The 16,841-nt window shown below is 41.3% G+C and overlaps 1 pseudogene; it reads right to left on the reverse strand.

Moving 5' to 3' along the window:
- Positions 1 to 147: 147 nt before the first annotated feature.
- LOC121795359 lies at positions 148 to 15,914 on the reverse strand (annotated as a pseudogene).
- Positions 15,915 to 16,841: the final 927 nt, after the last annotated feature.

Below are 16,841 nucleotides of genomic sequence, written 5' to 3' on the forward strand. Positions count from 1 at the left end.
TTGTTTTAATTAAATATGAATTTGCAGTCTAATAATACATTCACACATGAGCAGCAATATCAACAGACCAAACCCAGCTTATTCACAATCAAGAGAATGAACAAAAGAAATACGCATAATTGAGATTTTAGAGACTGAAAGATTGGATACCGGAGTTTCGAATTATTGGATATTAGTATAGTTTGGCATTAAGATGTATGAGTTTTGTAACCCAAGGGTAGTGTGAAACTGAGACTGTCGGAACATTTTTTGTGGAGCTCCGGTTGGATCAGATGTGGAAAGCTCAGCGTACATGCGAGCTATTGCGTGCGCGAAATATTCTTTTGCTTGAGGGCGTTTTACCTGACATTCCACAATAAACAAATAAATGGATAAAATGCAAAAAAATTGCAGGGTTTAGGACATTTAAAAACTAATTAAAGTATCATAAACTACCAAGTAAACATTTTTGTCGATGCAAATATAGAAATTTTCTAAACAATAAGATTTCACAATTTGAACATAAATGTGTTGTGTGTGAGAGTTTCGTATATTAACACGCAAGAAGATTTTGATGACCAACTCCGTCACGAGTCATGATAATATATTTGATTTTTTTTTGTCAATATATATTTTTAACTACACAAAAATTAATACCATACTTGTTATTATGCATATAACTGGAGAGCATATTTACCTTAAATGTTGGAGTCAACAAGCCATTCTCCAATGTGAACGGCTCGAGCACTAAGGTTATGGCGTTCACTGTTAAAGAGTAAAGGCTAGTGAATAAGGCAAGGGAACTCAAAGTGTTTATTGAAGGGAAATGAACGAGTAACACTCCTCAAGAAGAGGCCTAACGACTACGTCGTCCACAAATTGATCCTCCAAAAAGATACTCTTTTTCTTCTTGGTTTACATCTATTTATAGCTTTCTAAGTCGCTAGGGTTACAACACAAATTTAGGAACTGCTAACTTATTGAATTCGAAATGCATTAAAATAGGAACAACCTTCTCTCTCTCTCAAACTTCCCCAGCTGCCTCCTTCTTTCTCTCTGCTGGCTGAACTACTTTCCAGCTGCTTCCTTGTCTCCCTCAGCCGGCCAAACTACCCTCCTATCTCCACGCTTATAGACCCTCCAGCTTTTACCCGTATTAACTGCCTCGCCGGTCGAAACAGCCTTGTCCTCAAGGCTGAAGAAAGGAAATTGGCCTCGAACGTCTGCCACATCCATCCAGGTGGCTTCCTCCTCATCCAAGTCGCCCAACTTGACTAGCACCTGGTCTATCGAGTCCCCCTCGCGGTCCACGGAGCGACGGTCTAATACTGCCTCAGGAAGGAATGGGGGTTCATGCTTGACCACCCCGTCTGGTAACGTCGGATCAGCCACCTCCTCCCCGATGGCTCGTTTGAGAAGGGAAACGTGAAAAATCGGGTGGATGCGAGAGGAAACCGGCAGCAGCAGGCGGTAGGCAGTGCTGCCGATCTGAGCCTCGATCCTGAAAGGGCCAAAGTAGCGAGGAGCCAGCTTCCGATTTCAGGCGGAGAATAAGGTGGCCTGCCTATGCGGTCTGAACCTCAAGTAAACCAGGTCGCCTACGTCGTATTCCACATCTCGGCGGCGTTTGTTTGCCGATACAGTCATTCGGTGCTGAGCTTGACGAAGGTGGTGCCTTAGAAGTTCCAAGGCTTCGTCGCGCGCGCGCAGGCAGTCGATGGTGGCTTGGGCCTAAATCTCCCCTGGTAGGAACGCATGGATCGTCGGCGGGGGCCGACCATAAACCACCTCGAAGGGAGTCGTACCCGCCGCCGAGTGAGTGCTCGTATTGTAGCAATATTCCGCCCACGAGAGCCATTTATACCAATGCTTAGGCCTCTCCGACGAAAAACAACGCAGGTATGTTTGCAGGCATCTGTTCAACACCTCGGTCTGTCCATCCGTTTCCGGATGATATGCCGAGCTCATCTTGAGTTTAGTCCCGGTGGCGCGAAATAGCTCTCGCCAAAACGAGCTTAGGAATATGGGGTCTCGATCGGAAACGATTGATCGGGTAATGCCATGGAGCCGGATGACCTCGCTGGTGAAGACGTCCGCCACCTGTCGGGCCGAGAACGGGTGGCGCAGGCCGATGAAGTGAGCATACTTCGATAATCGGTCCACGACGACCAAGATGCAATCGATACCGCCTGCCCTGGGTAGACCGGAGATAAAGTCCATACTTATATCTTCCCAAATTCTGTCCGGGATCGGAAAAGGTTGCAGGAGACCAGCCGGGGATTTGGTTTCTGACTTATTCTTTTGACAAGTTGCGCAGGCGGCGACGAAGTTAGTGACTTGCTTCATCATTCACGGCCAATAGACGTTAGAGGCTATTCGGCGATAGGTTCGATAGGCACCCGAGTGGCCGCCACTTGGCGTGATGTGGAACTCGGCCAGCAGCTTCTGGATCCACGGGGAATGCGGTGGAATGACTAGTCGACCATTATAGAATAAGGCACCGTGGATCAACTCGTAGTGGGCCTTCGACGGAAGCTCTGCCTCCAAATCTGACCTTATCTTGGCCAATGCCGGGTCAGCGGTGATTGACGACTGGACGGCTGCCCATTCCGCCCAAATCGGTCTAGAGATCGCTGATAGTTCAATCGAGGTCTCATCCCATCGCGAAAAGGCATCGGCGGCTCTATTCAATCTCCCCTCCTTATAGACGATAGCAAAGTCATATCCCAATAGCTTGGCAGCCCAATTTTGTTGCGCCGGGGTCGCGAGAGGGTGTGCCAGCAGTTGGCGAAGGCTCCGTTGATCTGTGTGCACGATAAAACGACGGCCAAGTAGATACGGGCGCCAATGGTGGATGGCGAGGACGAGGGCCATAAGTTCCTTCTCATACGCTGATTTTGCGAGCCAACGAGTTGCCAATGTCTTGCTGAAGTAAGCCACGGGCTGGCGCTCCTGCATCAGAACCGCGCCCAAGCCCCGGCCCGACGCGTCGCATTCAATAGTGAATTCCATGGAGAAATCCGGCGTTCGCAAGAGGGGGGCCGAGGTTAGAGCTGTGTTCAAGGCGTCAAACGCTGCTGCTGCGTCAGTTGGCCAGCTCCAACGTGGTTTGGTTGAGGGGGGCTGCGGCTTCTTCAAGAGGGCGGTCAGGGGAGCTGTAATTTTACCATAATTCTTTATGAAACGACGGTAGTACCCGATGAGGCCGAGAAATCCCCGGATGCCTTTTAGAGATGTTGGGGTCGGCCAACGTAGTACCGCCGAGACCTTGGCTGGATCCATCCTTACACCATCATAGAATACAATATGGCCGAGGTATTCCACGCTGTCGCGTCCCAAAAGGCACTTCTTCGGATTAACTACCAGTGAGTGGGCATGTAGGGAGTCGAACACCTGCCGTAAGTGACCCATGTGGGCCTCCCAAGAGTCGCTATACACTAAGATGTCGTCAAAGAAGACCAGGACGGATTTCCGCAGTGCCGGGCAGAATATATCATTCATCAGACTCTGGAAGGTTGCCGGTGCATTGGTGAGACCAAACGGCATGACCAAAAACTCACAGTGCCATGAGTGGGTGCGGAATGCGGTTTTATGCACGTCGGCTTGAGCCACCCTAATCTGATGATAGTCGGCCTTAAGGTCGATTTTGCTGAACCATCTAGCTCCATGCACTTCATCGAGGAGTTCGTGGATAACTGGAATTGGGTATTTGTCTGGCACTGTCCTCTTGTTTAGCTCCCTATAGTCGACGCAGAACCTCCATGACCCGTCTTTTTTGCGGACTAAAAGAACCGGGCTCGAGTATGGGCTGGTACTTGGCTGTATTACTCCTGACGCCAACATCTCCGCCACCAGCTTCTCCATTTCATCCTTCTGCAGATGGTTGTACCGGTATGGTCGGACCGATACGGGGTCTGCCCCGGGTAACAAAGGGATCTGGTGGTCCGTGTGGCGGGGTGGCGGCAGCCCTGGATCGGGGCGTGTGAGTGAGGGAAAAGCCTCCACCAGTTGCAGTAGCTGGGAGCGGGCAGCAGCGGCCAGCGAGCTACTGATCCCGAACCCATCCGGTCCAGCCTCCTTCTCCACTGACCGGAGCACCCAGCAGCAGTCCCCGACGTCAAGGGAACGAAGGTCCTGGGGGAACATGCGCGGCGCATAAGGGTGGGGTCTCCCTGAATGGTTACCAGCCTGCCGTCGACTGAAAATTTCATTGATGAGTGCAGCCAGTTAGCTAGGACGTTTCCCAAAGAGGCCAGCCAAGAAACCCCCAGTATCACATCAATATTGCGGAGAGGAAAAAATGTAACATGATAGGGAAAATGTTTCAGACGCCATCGTCAAGGGCACTTGATGGCAAATGCCGTTGGCGCGCCGTTTCGTCCCGTCTCCCAGTAGCACGGAGTACGGTGAGGTCGAGGTGATTGGTAGCCTCAACGAACTGGCGAGCTGCTCCGAAATGAAACAATGGCTGGCGCTGCCGTCCACCATAACCTTAACCTGTTCCTGTCCGATAGTACCAAAAAGCTTCATGGTTCGCGACGTGTCGATCCCATGGCGGGACAACTCCGACAATTGTAGTTCCAGGTCCGGGTCTGCATTTTCCTGTTCGTCAAACGGATTGTCGTCTGATGTCCCGTCGTCGTTGTCCCAGACGAGAACATTCAGAGTCTTGGGGGGCACCTATGAGTCGGCCCAAATTTCAATCCACATTTGAAGCAAGTGCCCGCCGCGATGTGTCTCTGATATTCTTCCGTGGACATGTTCCGGAAACGTTTCGGACCAGGTCGAGACGAACCTGACGATACTGCTGGCGAGGTGTGGGAATATCCCTTCGAAAAGGATCCCGCCGGCGGCCTGGAATGGGAACTGGCCTGTGTGATCGACTGCCCTGACTTTGGGGCGTGTGCGGCTGTGAGGGAGTCGATGTCCAATGCCAGTTCGACTGCATCCTCGTAGGTTGTGATCTTCGCAGCCTTCATTTGGAGGCGAACCTCAGGACGGAGGGCCGCCATGAAAAACCCGAGGTACTGGTGGCTGGCAATGTCGGGAACCTGCGCCAGACGTGCCTCAAAAGCAGCCACGTAGTCGACAAGAGATCCGGTAAGTCACACCTCGGCGAACGCTTCATACTCGTCCAGCGCCCCATTACCGCCGAAACGCTTCATCAGTTCACGTGCAAAACGAGCCCACGAGAGATTTGGGACTCGCTTACGCAGTAGCTGGTACCACGGAAGGGCTGCTCCTGCCAGTGCCACCATCGCGATGCCCACTCTATTCTCCGGGATTGTCTCCGCAATCAGAAAGTATTGTTCTGCCCGTGCCAGCCATGCCCTGGCATCAGTCCCTTCAAAAGTCGGCATCGGTGATGGTGTCTTGCCTCCCGTGGGTGCTGAGTTCGACTTTGAGCTCTCCGGAGGGTCGTTCTCGCCCGTACCCGGACCACCGGATTTGGCGTTGATCGCCGCGAATCCTGCTCGGATTTCTGCCACCATGGTGTCGACCTTCGCCTCCAAGGCTATCGCCCGCTCGTCTGATTGTCGTAACCGAGCGTTGAATTCCTCCGTAGCCTTCTCCAACCCATCCAGTCGCATATCCGTCCTCGAAACAACCATCGTCACCGCACCAATTTGTTAAAGAGTAAAGGCTAGTGAATAAGGCAAGGGAACTCAAAGTGTTTATTGAAGGGAAATGAACGAGTAACACTCCTCAAGAAGAGGCCTAACGACTACGTCGTCCACAAATTGATCCTCCAAAAAGATACTCTTTTTCTTCTTGGTTTACATCTATTTATAGCTTTCTAAGTCGCTAGGGTTACAACAAAAATTTAAGAACTGCTAACTTATTGAATTCGAAATGCATTAAAATAGGAACAGCCTTCTCTCTCTCAAACTTCCCCAGCTGCCTTCTTCTTTCTCTCTGCTGGCTGAACTACTTTCCAGCTGCTTCCTTGTCTTCCTCAGCCGGCCAAACTACCCTCCTATCTCCACGCTTATAGACCCTCCAGCTTAACTACTTTCCAACTGCTTCCTTGTCTCCCTCAGCCGGCCAAACTACCCTCCTATCTCCACGCTTATAGACCCTCCAGCTTTTACCCGTATTATTCACAAATTCAAAACCCCTTAACTGCGTCCAACAAGAGCATCAATTAATAAACAAAAAGTGAAGTCTAAAAATTTATAGAAATGTTGATCCTTGATGGAATATCACTTATAGTTCTGTAAGGACTATGATACCTGAGCTTCTCTTCCGACAGCATCCATGTCAGCAAGTACAGCAGCCTTTGTTCTTGGATCAGCACAAAGTTGTCCTAGATCTTCATACTGCACAGAAACAGCAAAGAGATTGACACAAAGTTCCCAAGGGAGAATGGCAACACTACATACATACTAAAGTACTTCCAAATATAGATAACTGAATTCAGAATTTTTATAGTTATTACTTGTTCTCTTATGAAAGGGTAAAGTTTGTGTAATACAGCACCAGTGCATAAAGGATTTATGGATGAAAAACAAGAGAGAAGCAATAATTCCAAAAGGCAATCTTGCTCCGGGACATGCGAGTCAGCAAGTTCCTAACTATTGTAATTCCGAAGCTACTTCCTTACATGTTATTAGTTTAGCTCCCGTGAATCTCATGGCAACGAAGTTAGTAAGCAATATTTAAGTAATTTATATTTTCTGAAAGCGAATTTTATTTTATTTTATAGTAGTATAAAATTTCAATAGGTCATCTCGTCTTATTTGGATGACTTGTTTCAGTAGACCACTATCTAAAATGGATATTCAATTCATAACAAATACCCCGATATATTCATTATTTACACCATATACCATTGTGGCACGTCTTGTTTTTTCTTTCTCCCCTACTTTATTAATTCTCTCTCCTATTATTTGGACAAATACACCCTCAACAAAAGCACAACTCCAAAATACCAACAATCTTAGTATTTTAGAGGACTGCAAAGTAATCTTAGTATTTTGGTAGGAAGAGAGCTTAGTAATGAAATGCAAACTAAATAAGCAACCTTGAAAGTTGAATAACCAATTTTAAAACAGGTCAGTAAAAGCTTTCTGGAATTTCGAGGAAGTTGAATAAAAGTATTAATTTATACACAGAATCATGAGTGATGAGTTTTTGGCAGAATATATGTAAGAGATTCTTCTACGACCAATTGACGTATTTTTCAGCTTGGCCCCCAAAAAACCAAAGAAATCGAGAATGAATATAGAATCCCCATAATAATGACTACAAGAAATTTTGGATTCGTATTCAGGCATAACTACTGGATGTAGGTTTCAACAGCAAAACAAGAAAGTGCAGTAATTCATAACTCCAAGAACTGATGTAAATGACATGTAATCTTCAGCAGATTGATTAAGAAACAAAAAATAAGAGAGAAAAGTAAAAGAATTTGTAGCCTGACATCTAGCAGAACCCACAGAAGAAAGTTGATCAAATATAAGCTTTTACTTTTAGAATAATAAAGTTTCACTGATAGTTACTAGTGGAAGTACCTTGATATTTTCTGATGCCGCCCACTCCTTTAACACATCAGGATCCACACAGATCACAGCAACTAAATAGGAGTTCAAGCTATCACCTAGAAATATGAAGGTCCTCAGATGAAAGAATCAAGTAAGAGCTTGAGTTAGTATAAAAATATTATTCTTACCGTACACAAAGCATTGTGCAACAAATTTACATTTTGCATACACATTCTCAATTTTCTCAGGTGCTATGTATTGGCCATGCGCCAGCTTGAAAATATTCTTTTTCCTGTCAACAGTGAACAAGAACTATTTGACCCCATGAGGTATTGAACAAGATCTCGAGAACATATCCCCTCCCCTTTCTTTTTGGAGGGGTTACAGATGATAACTTACCTATCAATAATCTTGAGGCGCCCACCTGGTAGCCATAGTCCTATATCTCCTGTATGCAGCCAACCATCATCATCAACCACTTCTCTCCTGTATGCTCAATCAAGATTAACATTTATAACATCTAAACATGATCCAGAAAATTCAAATTCCAAGTGTTAGATAACTACGTCTGAACTTCATCTTTATAGTAGCCTTGGAAAATGATATGTCCTCTACACAGATCTCCCCACGAGGATGAGGTTGATCCTCCGAGGTATAACTCATTTCGGGAACATCAACTAGTTTTATTTCTGGAGGCATGGAAAACCAGTTAAATGCGTAAGTGTCAATTCAAGAACAAGCTCAACATAACACAAAAGTAAGTGCTAGCATACTCTTTCGTAATCCCCTTTTCCAAAATATTTCCTACCAAGGATGAACAAAATCCTTGGCATTATATTTGAGATGTACTCCCTCTGTCCGCCATAAGGAGTCCCATTTGAGTTCGGCACGGGTTTTGAGAAATATGAAGTGTTGTGACAGAATAGAGCAATTGTGTAATCGAGACAAACAGTAACATAAAGAGACACAAAATTTACGTGGTTCACCAACGTTGTGTTGGCTACGTTCATGGGCAAGAAACGGAAAACAGATTGTTTTAGATTGTTTTCAGATTACACCCCGTTAGGCTAGCGGCGAAATATACAGATTCAAGGCATACTAACAAGAAGAAAAGTGGATGGAAAAAGGTAGTGAAATGTGGGACCCATTTTTATATATTAGTTTTATAATAAAATGTGAGTGGAATGAGTTAGTGGAATGTGGGGTCTACCTATCATTTATAGTAGAAGTGAACCGGGACACCTAATGGCAGATGGATTAAAATGGTAAACCGGGACTCCTAATGGCGGAGTAGGGAGTATATGCATTATAATGCGATATATCATATACATGAAAATCTCTTTTAATGACTTACCACATGCCAGCAGGGTTGGGAGACCCAACATGACCAGTTAGGTTGTCATCCTCCTCCATAGTGCTGATGACACATGAAGTTTCTGTCATGCCATATCCTTCAATCACTGGGCAGCCAAAGCACCTATATATATTTACCATGTTTTCACATTTGTGAATACTGAAAGTTATCTTGAGCCATTCCGACTACTGGAATATCTACAAAATAGAACTTACACCCTCAAGAACTCCATCACATCAGGAGACAGCGGGGAAGCACCTGAAGTCAAGTAACGAACACGGCCACCAAGTTTATCCTTTATCTTATTGAACACCAGACTATCCCACATAGGTGATGGCTTTCGACCTCACAAATGGAAAAATGACAACCAAGTATAAATAAATAATCATTTAAAAACAGATCATAAACAAGAAAGAAGGAATCAAATGACATACTCTGCACAATATAAAGTAATTAAGCAACTTGAGAAGCAAGATATAGATTGCAAAGTAACATGAGAATAAAAGAAGAAAGGAAAAAGAAGAAGAAAACAATGGCACCCAGCTTCAGTCTCAGTTAAAGCATACCATTCATTACAGCCTGTCTCTTGGAATTGTAGGCTGCATTAAATAACCTCTCTTTCAGCACACCAGAAGAATTAACAGCATTAGATATTCTGCAAGAAACAAAAAATAAGAAAATAAAATAGAAAAACAGAACACCTTGACACTTGACCAGAAGAGTTAAAAACAATCATTTCTTAATACTGAAGAGATGTACCCAGCATATATTCTGTTGTATAGACGAGGAACACTGGAAAATATAGTGGGCCTTAGAGCAGCTAAGTCATCCATCAATTTCAAGGTATCCTGTAAATTAGGAAACACATAAAGCTCCTGAATGATAAAAGCGACTATACGAGTGCAACAAGCTCATTTCACCATACAAAAGATAACTTAAGTAGAGGAACAATATTTAAAATGTCGCGCTTTAAGATCTTTAGATATCGTATCCTGGTCCTGTTTTTAGATCCCTGCTTTACTCGTGCATAGTAAGAAGCATTGCAAATTAGTGCATACATGATCCACTAATTGGAAAATTGCAAAAATAATAAAATATAAATTGTTTTTAACCAGTTCACTCAACAGAAGGTCCAGAGGTTGCAAATAAAAGTAGAATACTACTTTGCCTTCAGAAACACCCATAATGCAGACAAACTTTTATAGTTTCATGTCAGATAGACAGCAATGTAAGAACATCCCTTTCAGATAAATCAAACCCCTTCAGGTGTACCAGGAATATCCAACTTTGCAGTTGGAATGGGATAGAGTTTCTTGGAGTTCAAGTGAGGAGTTTTATATCTTTCTAATATGATTCTTTTAGTCTTTAGTTCACCGAATTTTATAAGAACAGGAGTGAAACAATTTACTACAGCTAGGAATCACATACCCCCTGGTAGAAGCCAACAGCAACTCCATAATATGCTGACATGATTTGATTAGCTCGTTCATAGATGTGTGCCAAGGGAAGATAAGATATGTAACTGATTAAAATGTAATGTCAGACATAACATGGGATGTGAGTGAAAATAACTCTTCATATTCCAAGAGAGAACTCAAATATCCGAGGAATAAAATTTGATTGAAAGGGTCATGCCAGCAGTACTTGATATCAAGTTTCCATGCGATAGAACAACTCCCTATTGGAAGAAAAGAAGTAAAAAGAAGAGCTATATTATTTTAATCAAATGTTTAAGTGTGTCTCAAACTATAATACTAGACGAAGAAGAAAAGTGAGAGAGCTACCTTTGGTGTCCCAGTGGTACCACTCGTATAGCATATAGTGGCTACATCTTCAGGTCTGGGAGGCCAAAATGGATGCATGTTACTGCTACCCTAAATTCAACAATTTTAGCTTTTAATAATAGACCTTTTAACCACTGACTTTGTCAGCAAATAGAAAAATTCATCAGGTATAAACTGCAATGATGGTGGGCAAGTCTGTATCAGAACCACTTAGGTGGAGGTAAAGAAGCCATTCGAAAGATATTAGAGCCTAAGATTAAAAGTAATTCATATTCATGGATAAAAATAATGTGTGATAGCTACCAGCTCAATTAACAGATTTTGCTATTCAAAAAATGAAGTGAGCATAAAGAAGTAGCTACCCAATGAGAAATCTTTCGCAAACCTATGCATTTCAAGCAATTATAACTGTTTCATTTAAAATAGTACTCTTCTTTCATGATCATTTTCATTCAACATGCTATACAAGCCTAGATAAATAAGACATCATCTTTGAATCTCACCTCTACCTATATATAAATAATTTCCATCGCAACACTTCCAGCACCGTCATTCTAGACGTAGACTGAACCACCACCATCCGGACCCCCAACCCCCTTGATTCCAGCTCCCTAAGGACCCCAAGAACCAACTCCACAGGCCCACCTAGCATTAAAGCAATTCATCTACCCACATTTTCTGTAGAATCATTTATTATACCCAACTCTATACATGTGATTGTTGTGGTTCTTCTCAGAATACTGTGAACTAAAAGCACTGCACTGCAAATGGTATATACTACTCCCTCCATCCCCAAAGGTGAACTTTGGGTTCGACACGGGTTTTAATGCATTATTGGTAAAGTAAGAAATAGAAAGTTTTTTAAGTATTGTTAGTGGATAATGGGTCCCACCTCATTAGAGAGAAGAGAGTTTCCAAAATTGGAATGTTCATACTCTTTGGAGGCGGACGAAAAAGGAAATAGTGCATACTCTTCAGGGAGGGAGTATATAGGAATTTCAAAAGACAAGGAAACAATTGTCTGGGGATGCTTTTGTAATCGAAGGCAGCTTTTACTCAATAAATAGAAAATCTGATTGTTTATACAACCAAAAATGTGAAAGGAGCACACATATAATATGTTATAAACTTAATACATTAAAAATGAGGTCACTAGAGGGGTGAATGCCCCAAAAATTTGCATCATTTTACAATATAAGTGGTAACACATAGCATCAGAAAAAACGAAAATCATAAGGCACTATAAATACCTGACTAAGTAGCATTGTGTATGAAACAAGCTTGACTCCTGTAGCAGAGGGTAGAGATGGTAGATGTTCATCTACCCCTCCAACTACCTATGCCATTCACAAATCAATTACTAGATGTTAAAAGAACATGATGTAGTACAAGAATATAAGTAATTAAAAGTATGTATATGTGCATACCACTATTACACGTACAGAAGGAATCTCTGACAGGAATTTTTAGACACAGACACTTAAATGAGGAGACTCATATAAATAACCACATCAAGATTATACATTGCATACTATCTGTTCTCTTACAGCAGAACAAAAAAAATGTAAACTTACATGCTACAATACATAAGATGATATGGATGATTCAATATGTAACATGCTTTGGTAGATCTAGATTCTAGATTCGAAATTGGGGCCTTCTTGACATATATTTCATTCACAAAAGCCAAGCAGGAGATAAAACTGGAAACAAGTGTTCAGTTAAGAGTAGTTTGTCGTAGAACTCATGTAACCAATCAACCCAAAAGTTCTAGAACTCAGGAGATATTAAAAGACTCACAGCGTTTAAGGTACTTGGCACACAGAAAATGGCCCGTATCTCAGCATGATTCACAATATACTTAACAGCATCAGGACCTGCAGATGCATCGGAAGACTACAAAATCAATGGACTTGACTATGCTAGAGAAAACTTAATGACTTGCACCTACACGGCTACACACCAAGGGTGTCATATAAAGGAACTGATATGTACGAAAATGCTGAGCAGGCGTGATCCACAATCATCCATTCTGGCCTATTGATAAAATAAAGTCCAACACAGGCTCCCTGCTCCAGAAAAAAATATGTCAGTGTCTTAAAGTGAGCAAAATTGAGCAAAATTCAGGTTTGAAAGAATTTTTATATTCAGGTTAACTTTTTTCACATAAGAAAAATATAGGTGGAAGCTACAAAATTTAAACACATAAAAAGAAGGGTCCTTAGGATTTTGTTGTTACCGCTCAAAAACTAAGTGTAATCACTAAAGATCTCCGTTTCACTTACTTTGAAGTATTTTGATATTCAGATTGCCCGAGTGGATTATAATGAATACAGATTCAAAAAAGTACCTTGGAAGAGAAATGATGGAACGGGAAATGAAAGTGACAAAGTTTGCTTACTGGTTGTAATCCATGATGTCGAAGTCCTGAACCTATTGCTGATCGAGCAGTACCTGCCTCTCCATATGTCATCCATTTGTAACTGCATAAAAAAAAGGATATGCACATAATTATTTTGCTAAAATAAAGTCAATAGCCTTTTATTTCTTATGACCTGAGAAAGCAAAGCTTTCCAATAAACTTACTCTCCAACAGTCCCATCTATCCGTATGCGTGTACCCAAATATTTGTAGTCTTGGAAACTTTCAACTGAGTGTCTGAAGTTACCAACAAATTAAATGAAAAAGCAAGAGGATGAGTATCAGAAATTGGATAAGCTGGAGACATGAAACTGAGCACATGTGTATTATTCATCAAAAACGAAAATGAAATATATAGGGGTAGACTTCTCTAGCAATGTAGTGCAGGGGAGAAGGGCAAACATTCTCACACAAAAATATCATGCAACGAGCCAATCTCGGAATGATCAGGGAATCTATAAACAAGCTTCAATGGAGAACGGGCGGATCTATAGGGAAGAAACAATGCATGATGTGTCAGGTACTGAGTAGCCGGGAGAGGAACAAATAAGTCTACTGAAAAATAACATATACTCCCTCCATCCCACTACAAGTGATTGATTTCCTTTTTTTATTGTCCCCTACAACGATTGATTTCCATTTTTAGCATAAAACAACACATTTACTCTCTCTTACTTTATTCTCTCCCCAGTTAAGCCAGAGGGAGTATGAAATACGCACAAGGAAAGAGTAAACCTTCCACCTGTACACATTCCATTTCCCCATTTGCAATCTCTCTGGAAGAACTACACTGTACTTCTGGTCTGTATAACATTAAAATCTGTCAGTCTTGAACTAAACGGACACTAGAAGAGTAAACTCCTTAGATTGTAAAAGGTAGCTAGTAATACAATATACGAACTTTCAAGCTAAAACCCCATAATTTTCAAACTCCAAGAGGAAGCTCTATCATCAGGTAAACCTATTTTACTCATGCCAGAAAAAGTAAGATGGAAGCCTGCCTTTGCAAGTTGAGGCATTCTGATTCAGGATTTCCTAACCAATGTGCAGATGAACGTATATAAAAAAATTCCTCAAAGAAGAGAAGCTTAGCATGAAGAATCCAATAATGTAGCAAATCTAGAAACGTCATTTTTTTTCTCAATTAATCTCTTTGATCCTTCTCTAACATCCAAATAAAAGTAACTTTAGCACATCCGCTTATTTTTGTAGAAAGGGATTAGGGGGCATAAGCCCGTCCAACCAGTTTTTCAGTACTCCCTCCATCCCACCTCAAGTGATTCGTATTCCTTTTTGGATCGCCCCAATTCAAGTGACGCGTTTCATTTTTTGGGTAAAACCAACATCTTTTTATCTCTCTTACTTCATTGTCTCTCCTACTTAGCTCTACATTTTTCTTTCTCCTATTTTATGATGATTTTTTTAACCACTAAACAACACTTTCTAGAATCCCATGCCCAAAAGGAGCATCTCACTTGAGACGCGGGACGGAGGGAGTACTACAGTACTAGGATATTTTAATTTTCAAACTTTGTGCAATCAACCATGCAATCAATGAACCGAACCGCTTGTAAACAATATTCTGGGAGAGCTTTCTTTGTCCTTCCAATTACAACCACCGATCCGATCTTTCCTTCCTCGGCGCACACACACAAATGGGAGAAAGATAAGTTATTTTAGTAACAAAGAGGAGGTATTTCAAGCGAGTCGTCTTCGACAAAGTAGAGGAACCCATAAAGATGCTGAAATCAAAAGTATATAGTATAAAAATAAACATAAATTGATTCCGAATTCTGAAGTGCATAAAGCTAAATCCCAGAATCAGACCAATAACTTTCCATAAAAAGGAAACTTTTGCTACAGGAAAAAGGACAACAAGAAATGGAAAAGCACTACTCCAAAGAAAAGCCTAAAATGTTAAATACTCTATTGGGGTTTTTTCTTTTTTTTGTTCTAGAATAGAACTTAGATTCCGTGTTTGTACTGAACTTTTTTTTTGTTCCGGGTTTGGGAGAGACGCATGACCCTTATGCGTCTCCTTTTAATGAAACACATGACGGAGACGCGTCTTTTATAGAGACGCATGAGGGACATGCGTCGTTAATTTTTTTTTTCTTTATTTTTTTTTGAAAGACGCATAAGCGTCATGCGTCACAGGCAAAAACGCATAAGCGTCATGCGTCTTTCATTTTTTATTTTTATTTTTATTTTATTTTACTATTAAAAATAAAAAAAATAAATAAAAAAATGAAAGACGCATGACGCTTATGCGTCTTTGCCTGTGACGCATGACGCTTATGCGTCTTTCAAAAAAAATAAAGAAAAAAAAATAAAAATTTAACGACGCATGTCCCTCATGCGTCTCTATAAAAAACGCATCTCCGTCATGCGTTTCATTAAAAGGAGACGCATGAGGGTCATGCGTCTCTCCCAAAGGCGGAATAAAAAAAAAATCCAGTACACTCAAGGAATATTATCGGTGGTCTAAAACAAAAAAAGAAAAAACCCTACTCTATTGAATTCCACATGATACTCAGAAATTAACATTAAAAAAAAGAGAGAAAAAGAAGTACCGATAAAGAATTCACCGGCGGTGGGATTGGCAGAGATCGGAAACGAAGATTCATCGAGGTCGGGAATGAGATGGGTCTGAATCAATCTCAGGCGGCGTTCAGCGCTCGACTCCATTAGATCAGTCAGTAATCCAAATTATACAGTAATAGTTTAAATATTTGATACCACTTCTTGTGAAGTATAGCACGTATTTGAGGACAGGGAATGTGAAAGTTGTGCAATAATTCAATTCCATCGAACATTAATAGAAATCTAGTATTCATTTAATACCTTCAAAATAACGGCGAACACAAAAAAAATACTGGTAAGAGGTCAATTATTTTTTTAATATTCTGACTTGATAAGGGATGATAATATTCTTTTAATGATTTACATAATGTTTTAAGTTAAATAAAGAAATAAATTAAGCTCCTATTAAGACCATTACTGATTTCGCTCATGCACTTTCTATTTATCTACACACAAAGTAAACTGTGCTTAAATGAAATATTTTATTCACTTTAAGTATACATAACATTTAAGTTTTTAAATTTATGCTCTTATATATGTTCATGTTTTAATGGAATAGATGAAGTAGCAATTAATGTCTTACGGCTCTATATATAGGAATAGGAGTAAAAATTAACTATAAGAATTTTTTTTACTATTATGTCTTGCAGTTCTATTCTGGCAACCAAAATCCAAAGCGAAACTCCAAAAGAAAATTAATAAAATTGACATAGGGAAAAACTCCAAGAGCTTGTTGACAATTTTTTTTTCTTTTTTCTTTCAAGCTAACTTACTTTGGAATGTTATGTTTCATCTTGATCACAATATTTGAGACCTCGTCTTTAGTTTAGTTCAATAAGTACTTGTTTCACTAAATTATCGTGATCCATTCAATATTATACTACATTCTATGGTGGAAATACAGCACGGGGTGTTGTGCTGTTAAACGGCACCGTTTGATTCAATTGCTGCTTCTCCTTATTTTATCATTTAAGCCAGCGTTTTGTTTTAATTGCACACTCCCTTATTCGTTTTGCTTCAATTGCTATATTCCTTTATTTTATTATGAGTGAACTACAAAAATGGTCTCTGGACTATGGGTTTATCTCGCCCATAGTCCCTGGACTTTAAAAATATCGTCAGACATCCCTGGACTAAGGGTTTATCTCGAAAATGGTCATTTTTCACTGTTTTCGGTCGAAAATACCCTTTTGGAGGGTTTGGGCAATTTGGTATTTTTACACTTTTAACATTTTA

Source organism: Salvia splendens, chromosome 3 (genome assembly GCF_004379255.2).
Source record: "Salvia splendens isolate huo1 chromosome 3, SspV2, whole genome shotgun sequence".
Taxonomy (NCBI): domain Eukaryota; kingdom Viridiplantae; phylum Streptophyta; class Magnoliopsida; order Lamiales; family Lamiaceae; genus Salvia; species Salvia splendens.